At 40.9% G+C, this 11,132-nt stretch overlaps 6 non-coding genes across 6 annotated transcripts; all 6 read right to left on the reverse strand.

The window, feature by feature from the left end:
* Positions 1-108: 108 nt before the first annotated feature.
* Positions 109-181, reverse strand: trnak-uuu. The gene has a single exon. It is a non-coding gene; the product is annotated as a tRNA-Lys (tRNA).
* A 270-nt stretch (positions 182-451) lies between these two features.
* trnak-uuu lies at positions 452-524 on the reverse strand. The gene has a single exon. It is a non-coding gene; the product is annotated as a tRNA-Lys (tRNA).
* Positions 525-794: 270 nt separating this feature from the next.
* Positions 795-867, reverse strand: trnak-uuu. Its single transcript has one exon. It is a non-coding gene; the product is annotated as a tRNA-Lys (tRNA).
* Positions 868-1,137: 270 nt separating this feature from the next.
* trnak-uuu lies at positions 1,138-1,210 on the reverse strand. Its single transcript has one exon. It is a non-coding gene; the product is annotated as a tRNA-Lys (tRNA).
* A 270-nt stretch (positions 1,211-1,480) lies between these two features.
* trnak-uuu lies at positions 1,481-1,553 on the reverse strand. Its single transcript has one exon. It is a non-coding gene; the product is annotated as a tRNA-Lys (tRNA).
* A 270-nt stretch (positions 1,554-1,823) lies between these two features.
* Positions 1,824-1,896, reverse strand: trnak-uuu. The gene has a single exon. It is a non-coding gene; the product is annotated as a tRNA-Lys (tRNA).
* Positions 1,897-11,132: the final 9,236 nt, after the last annotated feature.

Here is an 11,132-nt window from a genome sequence, read left to right on the forward strand (position 1 = left end):
AAAAACATCCCTACTCATACAATCATCCTTGACTAACTATTGCAAGACCTAATGAGTTAGGTATAAATTAGCTCAAAGATCACTACCAAAGTGGTATTGACACTGGTTTGCCTGAACAAGGACTTGAACCCTGGACCCTCAGATTAAAAGTCTGATGCTCTACCGGCTGAGCTACCCAGGCTACATTAACACAGTGTTTCAAGAGTGACTCACAATCTGGTTGTATGATAGGCAACATTTCCAAAATATACAGTGATCCCGGACTAACTAGTACAAAACCGAATGACTACTGTCAAGACGTGCTTTATAGATTACATTCAATGAGGTGTTTTAAGAATATCAAAAAACATCCCTACTCATACAATCATCCTTGACTAACTGTTGCAAGACCTAATGAGTAGAGGTATAAATTAGTTCAAAGATCACTACCAAAGTGGTATTGACACTGGTTTGCCTGAACAGGGACTTGAACCCTGGACCCTCAGATTAAAAGTCTGATGCTCTACCGGCTGAGCTACCCAGGCTACATTAACACAGTGTTTCAAGAGTGACTCACAATCTGGTTGTATGATAGGCAACATTTCCAAAATATACAGTGATCCTGGACTCACTAGTACAAAACCGAATGAGTACTGTCAAGACTTGCTTTATAGATCGCATTCAATGAGGTGTTTTAAGAATACCGAAAAACATCCCTACTCATACAATCATCCTTGACTAACTGTTGCAAGACCTAATGAGTAGAGGTAAAATTAGTTTGAAAATCACTAGCCAAGGTCACATTGACACTGGTTTGCCTGAACAAGGACTTGAACCCTGGACCCTCAGATTAAAAGTCTGATGCTCTACCGGCTGAGCTACCCAGGCTACATTAACACAGTGTTTCAAGAGTGACTCACAATCTGGTTGTACGATAGGCAACATTTCCAAAATATACAGTGATCCTGGACTAACTAGTACAAAACCGAATGAGTACTGTCAAGACGTGCTTTATAGATTACATTCAATGAGGTGTTTTAAGAATATCAAAAAACATCCCTACTCATACAATCATCCTTGACTAACTGTTGCAAGACCTAATGAGTAGAGGTAAAATTAGTTCGAAAATCACTAGCCAAGGTCACATTGACACTGGTTTGCCTGAACAGGGACTTGAACCCTGGACCCTCAGATTAAAAGTCTGATGCTCTACCGGCTGAGCTACCCAGGCTACATTAACACAGTGTTTCAAGAGTGACTCACAATCTGGTTGTATGATAGGCAACATTTCCAAAATATACAGTGATCCCGGACTAACTAGTACAAAACCGAATGACTACTGTCAAGACGTGCTTTATAGATTACATTCAATGAGGTGTTTTAAGAATATCAAAAAACATCCCTACTCATACAATCATCCTTGACTAACTGTTGCAAGACCTAATGAGTAGAGGTATAAATTAGTTCAAAGATCACTACCAAAGTGGTATTGACACTGGTTTGCCTGAACAAGGACTTGAACCCTGGACCCTCAGATTAAAAGTCTGATGCTCTACCGGCTGAGCTACCCAGGCTACATTAACACAGTGTTTCAAGAGTGACTCACAATCTGGTTGTATGATAGGCAACATTTCCAGAATATACAGTGATCCCGGACTAACTAGTACAAAACCGAATGAGTACTGTCAAGACTTGCTTTATAGATTACATTCAATGAGGTGTTTTAAGAATACCGAAAAACATCCCTACTCATACAATCATCCTTGACTAACTGTTGCAAGACCTAATGAGTAGAGGTAAAATTAGTTCGAAAATCACTAGCCAAGGTCACATTGACACTGGTTTGCCTGAACAGGGACTTGAACCCTGGACCCTCAGATTAAAAGTCTGATGCTCTACCGGCTGAGCTACCCAGGCTACAGTATTAACAGTATTCTGAATTAATATCTTTTTTATTATGATTATTTTACCTTCTGGGTCTCTTGCTTCCAAAACTGAGAAATTTTATTTAATCCTTTAAATTATGACCCAAGTTTGAGTACAAAGCTTTGTCTTTTCAGTATTACCTGCATCCACTTGATTTTTGCCATTTAACTGCAGCTCCCACATCGCAACATGAACACGTTTGGGTGCACCTGCCTTACTTTAACTACCCATATCGTCAAACTGGAAGAAAAGACGCTTTGCCAGTTCTTGTCTCCGAAAACTCTCTAACAAATTCCAGATGCTTCTTGCCATTTGTTGTTATCACTGACGGTTCAAATCAAGCGCTTTTCAAAGAGCGGCGCAATCGGGCCTGTCTGACGTTCGGATGCTGCTGAGTGCCGGCGCAGGTGTGCAGCTGGCAAACCAGGAGCCCGGTGCAAGAAGGAGCTCTGACAGCTCAGAAATTCAGTGTGATGTCTCACTGAAAAGTGTCAAAGTACTCACCTGTTTCTGCGCCTTTTCTCCTCTAAAGAGGAACAGAAGGGAGGTTTTAGTTGCCTGGGACATTTTTAAATAGGGTAATTTAAAGTTATTTATATAAGACATTTAAATTGAAGTATAAACAAAATGGAAAAAGCATTGAAAAGTGAGATATAAGTGTTTTGATTTTGTAACCACGAGTGTTGCAGTTCAGAAAAGCTTAAAACTACTTAGTTTTGATCCTAGAAACACTCACGTAAACAAAAATGTACATTTCCTTCTTTTGCAAATATATGATAAATGCTTTTTCCCCGCTTTTTAGTAAAACACTAGGTCAAGTTTCCCACACAATTAAAATACAACAGATGCAAAAAACAAAACAAAAAAATAAACATGGAGCTGCATCCTAATTATGTCTTGACCCAGCTAGGAAAAGAAAAATTAGCCTACCTTTTTTGCACATACATGAAAGCAAATATAAAAAAAGACAAATAAAAATGACAACTCACTATTTGACTGGATCCAATTTGCAGAAGTCTACAGCTGCACCTATCTGACAGGGTTAGCAGAGCGAGCGAGCTGCTTGACACGGTGCACATCCGAGGCTGCCGGGGCCTTTCTCTGCACCTTGCATCCGATTCAGCAGGGAGATTCGTAACTTTGATGAGAGCAAAAAACCCTGCAGCTTTCAGGAGGATCATTATGGGAGCCATATCTGCAGCAGCTATCACCGGCGTTCATTGGTGTGCAGCTCGCATCAAGCTTGGTTGGAGAGCGAAGGCCGTGACCATGACAATTTTTTAATTTTTTATTTTCCCCAGTTTTCTAAAACATAACTAATATATGACGGGGTCAAATGGGTTTATTGCGGCCCATTACTTTCAAAGGAGATGAGATATTCGGAGGACCTTACAGATATTATTGGCTCGTTTTGTGCACAAGGTCAGAATTAGCTGAAATGCTCTGCTTGACAACCTTGGTTGGAAGGTCTAATTAAAATATTCATTACAACTAATAAATCTTACATATTCACTTGGAGATAATTCTGTGGTGCCATAACAAGGGTTACTGAGGTGCCTTCTGGAAATATTCGTAACCAGTGGGGCTTTCCAAATGTTGTAATCTTTATTTTATGACTAGGGTCGGCACATCAACATGTTGGTTTCAATTATTCAATGACGTAGATTTTATTGTGTAAATGTGCACAATTGCTTTACTTTTTTTTTCTTTTTCCCTACATACAAAAGTCCCAAACTGGAACCTTTGTATTGTGTTTCTGGTATGACTGTAAATCTGACGCACATACAAACTGCAGGCATGAACAACAAAAGGTGTTCTCTTTGCTCACTGGGGTTTTACTTGTGAATAACATAATCCATCAGCTTTGAATCCACTGACATTTTTCAAATCCAGTGATACGTTTTATTTATTTTTTTGAGGTATTATACTTTAATTTTGTTGAACTATTAGATTATAATTAGCAGTCCTTCATGCTTCCTTGCTGATTTTAAAATAACATCCTAACCTGCTGAACTGGAATCAAATTGGTAAGTAGCTCAAAAATCCCAATAAAATATATGGAAATAAAATATGCATGTATTTTATATGGACTCTAAAATATATGCACATAAAAGTGCATATATTTTTTGTGTCTTTAACGTAAAAATAGTTACTCATATGTATAATGCTGTGGGATATTAAGGTAAGAAAGAACCCAATAAATGATGACATCAAAGCACAAGAAACAAGTGTTTAAGTCTCTTAGTTCTGGAACTGCTTAGTTTCAGGTTCTCTTATACGGTGGCCCAGATGGATCCTCAAAAGGCAAAAGCCACAATGGTACAAAAACAGACAAGGAAACTGCAAAGCACATTAACAAAAGTCACAACCAAAATCTGTTGATTAACCAATTAGCAAAAACCAATACAGAAATCCAATGTAAAATACAGGAATGAGGGAAAAAAAAAAAAAGCAGTTGTAAAAAATGAGTTGTAGAGAAGCCGTATTGTCACCAGTGTCCACTTTGCTTCAATATGAGAGACTACCACATTCTGTGCATGGGAACTTCAAACCCCAAAGGAGTGCAGTTAAACAGCTTGAGTGCAATCTGTCGCTTGAAAACAAACTTGACTACAAGGGAGGGATGGGTCACAGGTGATTCATTCACTCCCATATTTACACGGTGATAATAGCAGACCAAATCTGCTCTGCGAATCACGCAAAGGTGGCGCGCATGTCTTTCTGCCATCTGCCTTTGTTTACTCATTTCATTTCTCCTATACAACCACTTTTCTGCACTTCTCTCTTCCGAATTAGCATGTTCCTCGTCAATGGCGGCATTGGTACCTGATGCACCGCCACTGGCATTCCGAAGAAGCGGGCAAAGTGATTTGGACCGGGGTTCCGGGGATTGGTGGCATGGCAGTGTTACCTCGGTGTGGGGGGGTGGTCGGGTTTGCGGAGGAAAGGAAGTTGGATCTTGAGGGAACGGCGGTCAGTCACTTGTCGTTGTTTATTACAGTAGGCCTAGATCGGTGGGGAGAGGCAGGATCACTCATTCCAGAGAGATGGGCGCCACAGCTGAGCTGCTGAGCAATATGAAGACAGGCTATAAAAGCCCAACTTATATGTAGGAGGAGGCAGCTTATTGAAGAGCACACAGTGTGGGAGTGAGGCACAGCCAGAGACTATAAATCTCTAGTTAAAATAAACTTGTAGAAGCTGGGATCGTCTTCATATAGGTGTCAGAAAACCTTAAGCATTTCCCCATACAGTGCTGGAAATCCTTTTTGAAGGTTGCGTTGTCTTAAGATCTCACTATAAATAAGATTAATGTCCGTGTTTACTCCGTCTGCAAAATAGCCTTGGAGAGATGCCATGCATTAATAATGAGGCTGAGAACACACCATGCAAGTGATGGACCGAGAATGGTTCTGAACATATGTGTGTCGCAACTTCACATCGGTACCATGTTTTTTTTTTTTTTTCACGTTATCTAAATGGTTCTTCATTTGAAGATCTTGACTTGTAGAAAAAAGCAGAGTATTTGTGTCAGTGTGGCTCTGGGTCAGCAGGCGAATTGGACATCTGCAGCTCGGCGGCGGTGTCCTTATCTGTTTAGTTGGGTTCGTTTAGGCATAAACAGGCCTCAGAGAGACGTGGGAAGAGGAGATAGCTGGAAGCCAAGTCACAAAGCATAGGGCACCTGATTCTCGGCGAGGACAGATGGCAGGATTGCAGCATGATGGCACCGACATCCACAAAGACAGAGGAAGAGGCTGAGCACATCTCTCTCTCTCTTTCACACACACATGCACACGCACAATCAGACCGAGAGTGCTCTCTCAGGTGAGTGGCCAAAAACATTTCGATGTTTCATAAGGATTAAAGCCCCCTACATGAACGTGAGACGATGCCAAAACAGCTGCTGGGCGGCTAGCTCTAGCGCTGGCCGTGAGTCAGTTTTCGCATCCAGCCGCGGCCATTAATTCTGTCGTTCCGACGATGAGAAAGATTTCATGGATGCGAGATTTGAAATTCGGTGACCTTCACACTTTGCCCACCACGTTCCATATCTCTCACCACACACGCGTCATAGACCACTACGAGGTGCTTGACTTCCTCCGCTGCTGTTCGTGCAGCTGGCGTTCCGGTGCTGGTCACGGTTATGACAGCCATGATGTAATTCCTGTGGAGCATAAATTTGTCTATCGGCATTAGCTGTACCCTGCACAAAGCCCCCGCCACCGCGGAGTCTCCGGGCGCCGCTTTGATCCGTCTATACCAAATTTCGTCTCCCTGTTCTTCTGAGATCCAACATGATGAGCTGAGCTAATAAAAGCATGTGCAGACAGAAGCTGCGATGGCACGCTATCCTCCTCATCTAATCCCCCTCTAATTAGAGAGACCACCGTGGGGCCGAAGAAAAACAACAAATCAAAATAAAGAGTGCCAAACGCACACAATGGTCTTGTGAAAATGATCTTCATGCCATTTAACATGGATTTCTTTTTGCTTTGACAGGAAAAGAGATGCAAATCAGATCCCTTCCACCACACTGTATACTAAGTTCATCATTAACTCACCTGAAATTTTGGATGGACAAGAGCATGTCACACTTTTCTTTTGTGCACCATTTGTACAAGAGGCCCCAGGTGGGCAGGACAGCTATTTATTTTGGATATTCAACTCGGCACTTAACATTTCTTTGACACTGTCCTTTGAACTACCTAGACGTGTCAAGGTTTTTCAATATCTGGCAATGTCGATGCTTTAAGCTCTTTGTTCTGCCTCATAGTTACACTTTTCCCACTGTTGTAACGGTGACTCCATTAACAAGCCAGAAAGTCCAAGAAAATAAGGAAGGAAGGTTGTGGGACATGTAAATAAACTAACCTGAACAAAGGTCTTGAAAAAGGATGATACGTTCAAGAAGTCTGCTAAAACCGTGTTGTGACTTGAGGTGACATGGTAATTCTATAATATGTTGTTTTATGATGCAGTTGTACCCCCAGTGGATCCGTGAGGGTGCGTTTAATCGTAACCTTGGTGACCCAAACCGATACAGATCAGAATAACGATCAAGCAGACACAAATTTAAGAGACGGCAAGAAAAATGTCTGAGTCTAAAAAAATAAAAAGGCATATCTGTAAACAACAGGCTAACACTTGAAATACATTTGTTCTTATGACTCTTCAGGTGGAATACTCTTACAGTGTAATTATAGGTTGTTGTTTTCTGCCTGAGCAAACAAACTCTGCTGCAGTTTTTTTTTTTTCTGGAGCACAAAATATAACTGCATAACAGCTTACAGAGGATGGCTGTCATCATTCCTTATCAAAGCTGTTTTTGGGGGATTTTTTAGCAGCAAAAAAAGAAAAACTGCTTACAGTGTGAAAACGGTCTGCAAGGAATTATCAGCCAAGTCGTTATGCAAATTACAAGCTTTTGGGCCTTTTAGCCCTTCTCTCTCTGAACAGCAGAGCTCTCCTGGGTGTTGGCCTCATATCTTAGAAAAACATTCACATCCCTTACTTCATATATTTCATCATTTAGGAGTGACTAAAGGAAATGTGCTTCACTGTGATGCTCGTATTTACAGTTTTTTACAATTAAAAGTTAATGGAGACTGATCAACTTGAAAAGTTTCTAGTTCAAAATGCTTATATAGAATGGAAAGATCTGAACTGATTAATTCTGCACTCAAACTCGATTCTTTAAAATGCACTTTGAGATTCGCTCGTTTATTTATTTATTTTTTTCCTATATGTGAAAACTCACCAAAGAGTATTAGCGAAGCTTTTATTTTTCGCTGTCTTAGTTTGAAAAGCACAATATATTGACTGGCCAAGACTAAATTAATCATTTTTAGTTATGAAGGCTTATTTGTACTGAACTACATGTTAAATTATCGGATGATGAAGAATCGTTATTTCTTAATATCTTTGATAAAGTAGTTTTTATGGGTCGCCAATGATGTGAGACCCACCACTAGTGCCAATAATACTGAAGTGTTTATGTTAGATCCGTATTTGAAGGCTCTGATTTGTTTTCTGCAGTTCAATAGGTTCATAGGAATACTTAGGACCCGTCAGAGAGATCATTCCTTTTCTATCTGTCGGAGTCTTTCTACAACACTTGGCACTGCGGGTTGTCCGTACTTCCAGAGAGCTTTATCCCGTTGTAAATGTGCTTTGCTTTGTACCACGGAGAGTGAGATAATTAAACAAACACCTCAAAAAGCCTCCAATTGGCCTTCTCCTGTTCCTACTTTATTCTCTAAGCTCAGCATTGCAACTTCACAATGTCAGCAGCTTCCAGGTTAACTTCTAAAACTAACAGAGACGCTTCTTTTTTCTGAATTGTGGCTGCCACGCGTTTCCTTCAGTAAGCCGTGATGTGCTTCTGTGGCTTTGCAGTATGTATATAATTTTTTTAAGCTTCTCCACAATGTTGACACTGGTTGCTCAGTAGGTATTACAAGCAAATTTTTTTCTCTTTTTCTTGTGCTTATATGGCTATAAGAAAAATATCCAAACACAACCGACGATTGGACAAAAATTGGGTGGTTGTAAAAAGCAGAGTAGAGGTAAACAAAAAGGAGAATAGGACGGGGGAGTTAAATTCAGCCGAGCAATAAATGTTTATTGGGAGACAAAAACGGTATTGGTGCGTGGGCGTGTGTGTGTGTGTGTGTGTGACACAGATTGAGGGGGATGAGGTGACTGAGCAAAAATAATGGGAAAGAGATGAGTGACAGGAGTAGATTGTGTTACCAGGAGCGTCGTTCCACATTTCCCCCGCCGGCACAGAGCGTGATAGATACACATACAAAAAGACATGATGCCTCCCTCATGACAAAGTCAATATGAAGCCCATGATGAAATCATGTGGTGGGGGAGGCATCTGTGACAAAGGGAGGGGAAAACAAAAACAAGCCCCCGCCTCGCACATTCGTCTTCGAGTAAAAATGAAGTCATTAGTCTGCCGAGTCGCACAGCTGACAACTGTTTCTCTTGTTCTGGACGTGGGCATGATGTGAATGTTAGCAGGAACCGTGATCCATGCAGCATGTGATTAACGAGCTTTAATTTACAGTTTTTGAGTGTGACGCGTTGCGTTCAGTCACCATCACAACGTCCATCCGTCAGGACTCTCTGCTAATTATGTTTGTTTTTTTGGTTTTTTTTACAGTTTAGACTGGAGTAACTTTTAATCGTCAAATTGCTCAGCGGGACCGCTGGTTATGGATCGCCCATGTTTAGCTGAAAATACTTATGCCGACTTTTTTTCCCCAACACTGATGGATCATAGTTAGTATGTTGAGTTGACAAGGAATACAGGCAATGAATTTAGCACCAGCTGTGAGTTGCGCAGTCATCCAATTTCCTCTGGACTGCCAATTGTTTTAAGGTTATTCTCTATTATTCATGACTGTTTCAGTTTTTCCAGTTTTATTGCTAAATTAACACAATTTTATTGTTTTGGGGTTGTTGTTTTTTAAATACACATTCACATATTCTTGATGGGATATTTACTTTCTGGGACAACTAGTAGAGAAACTCAAGTCTTCCAACTCCCAATCTTGGTGAAAATTATTTCCTTGCTCGGGCGTGCTGTGGTGGCGCAGGGGGTTAGCACACCCCATGCTTGGAGGCCTTAGTCCTCGACACGGACATCACGGGTTTGACTCCCGGTCCCAGCGACCTTTGCCATATGTCTTCCATCTGCTCTCCTGTCTGCCTACTGTAGCAAAAATATGAGCCACTAGCGCCGCAAAAACTCTTCAGAGAAAAAGAAAATTATTTCCTTGCTCTTAGTACAATCCAACGATTTTGCAAAGGTGAAAGGTCAAAGATCACCCTCTCTCCTCCAACCTGGTGAGAATGATATAGGAAAAAACTGAATCATGTTCTTGCCAGAATAGCGAATTATACAAATTGACAGCAGGAATAAGAAAGGTTTTCATAGTGGGACTCTGCTACTGCGAACAAAGATCAGTCTATTTCAAGGCTTTTCGAATCATATTGTGGCGGCTGTTTCATTGCTGCATTTCCAAGTTATATTCTCGGTTTAAAATCTTTTGGCTGCTGATGGCATTGGCGAGAAGGCCAGAAAGACCCGGAGGGGTTTTGATCTCTGAGATTTTCCCCGTCCGTTGACGCACACACAGCGCTTGAGCAGAGACAACCACAGGTACAGCTGTTCAATAATGTACACCAACTGGACAGGAAGGGAAAAAGAAAAAAAAAAACCTGAGCCTCTGGCTTTTTATACTAGGAGTATCCTCAAGATAACAATTATGCCTCTTCCAGGCAGCCTTGGAGGCAAACTGCTCATTTCCTGTAATGGCACGTGCCTAAATTAGCTCAGGGGAAGAAGCACATGCAGACAATTGAGCTTAATGAAGGCAGCTTCCTCCTGTGTGGGAGGGATAACGCAGAACCCAACTTGGCTAAAAGGTGCATCATCCTCAGCAGGGTGAGACGGAAATGTCTCAGGTTACCCTAAGGCGGCAAAGAGTCTGTCCACTCTCACCCGGGGCAAATCCTCATCTTTCCACCCTTCTTCCCCCATCATGATGCCCGCCATTACTGGATTTGAGCAAAACACTTACATCTTATTCATACATGTCGGTGTGTGTGTGCATGTTTGTGTGTGTGTACATATCTCCTTGGTTCTAAGGTGGAAAAAGTTTTCAGTTTGGAAAATGACTGATGCAACTAAATATATTTCTGTGATTGCAGTATAAAAACTTTCTGCATAACTTGGAGAGGTTTTTATTATTTACTTCTTTTTTTTTTTAATCCCCCTGTATTGTCCAACTACAGCTTAGCTCTAGTATGTAGGCAAAGCAGGCCTGTCAACATCTGAGTCTCTTGACGTGTTGAGTGGGTGCAAAAAAAAAAAAAAAAGCTACATGTCAGATGTATGTTTTTTTTTTTTTTCTTACAAGATTATTTTGAATTTAAAGAAGGACTGCAGCCTTTACCAGGAGAATGAAACATGATTTATATAAGAGAATCAGTTAAGAGCAGGAAAACAACTAACTAAACACCAGAGATAACATGAGATTTTGTAAAATTAAGCCAAACAACACGGGGAAATTCTTGGAATAACCACGCCTTTTTATACCACGAATTTATTTTCCTCGTTCGACGTTTGTCCAGTTTATTTTAAATCGTTACAAAACAACTTTAATGCATTACGTGTGGCCTACAGCAGACTTTATTTAATCATAGAACCT

The sequence above is a fragment of the Gambusia affinis genome, linkage group LG17 (assembly GCF_019740435.1).
Source record: "Gambusia affinis linkage group LG17, SWU_Gaff_1.0, whole genome shotgun sequence".
Lineage (NCBI taxonomy): Eukaryota > Metazoa > Chordata > Actinopteri > Cyprinodontiformes > Poeciliidae > Gambusia > Gambusia affinis.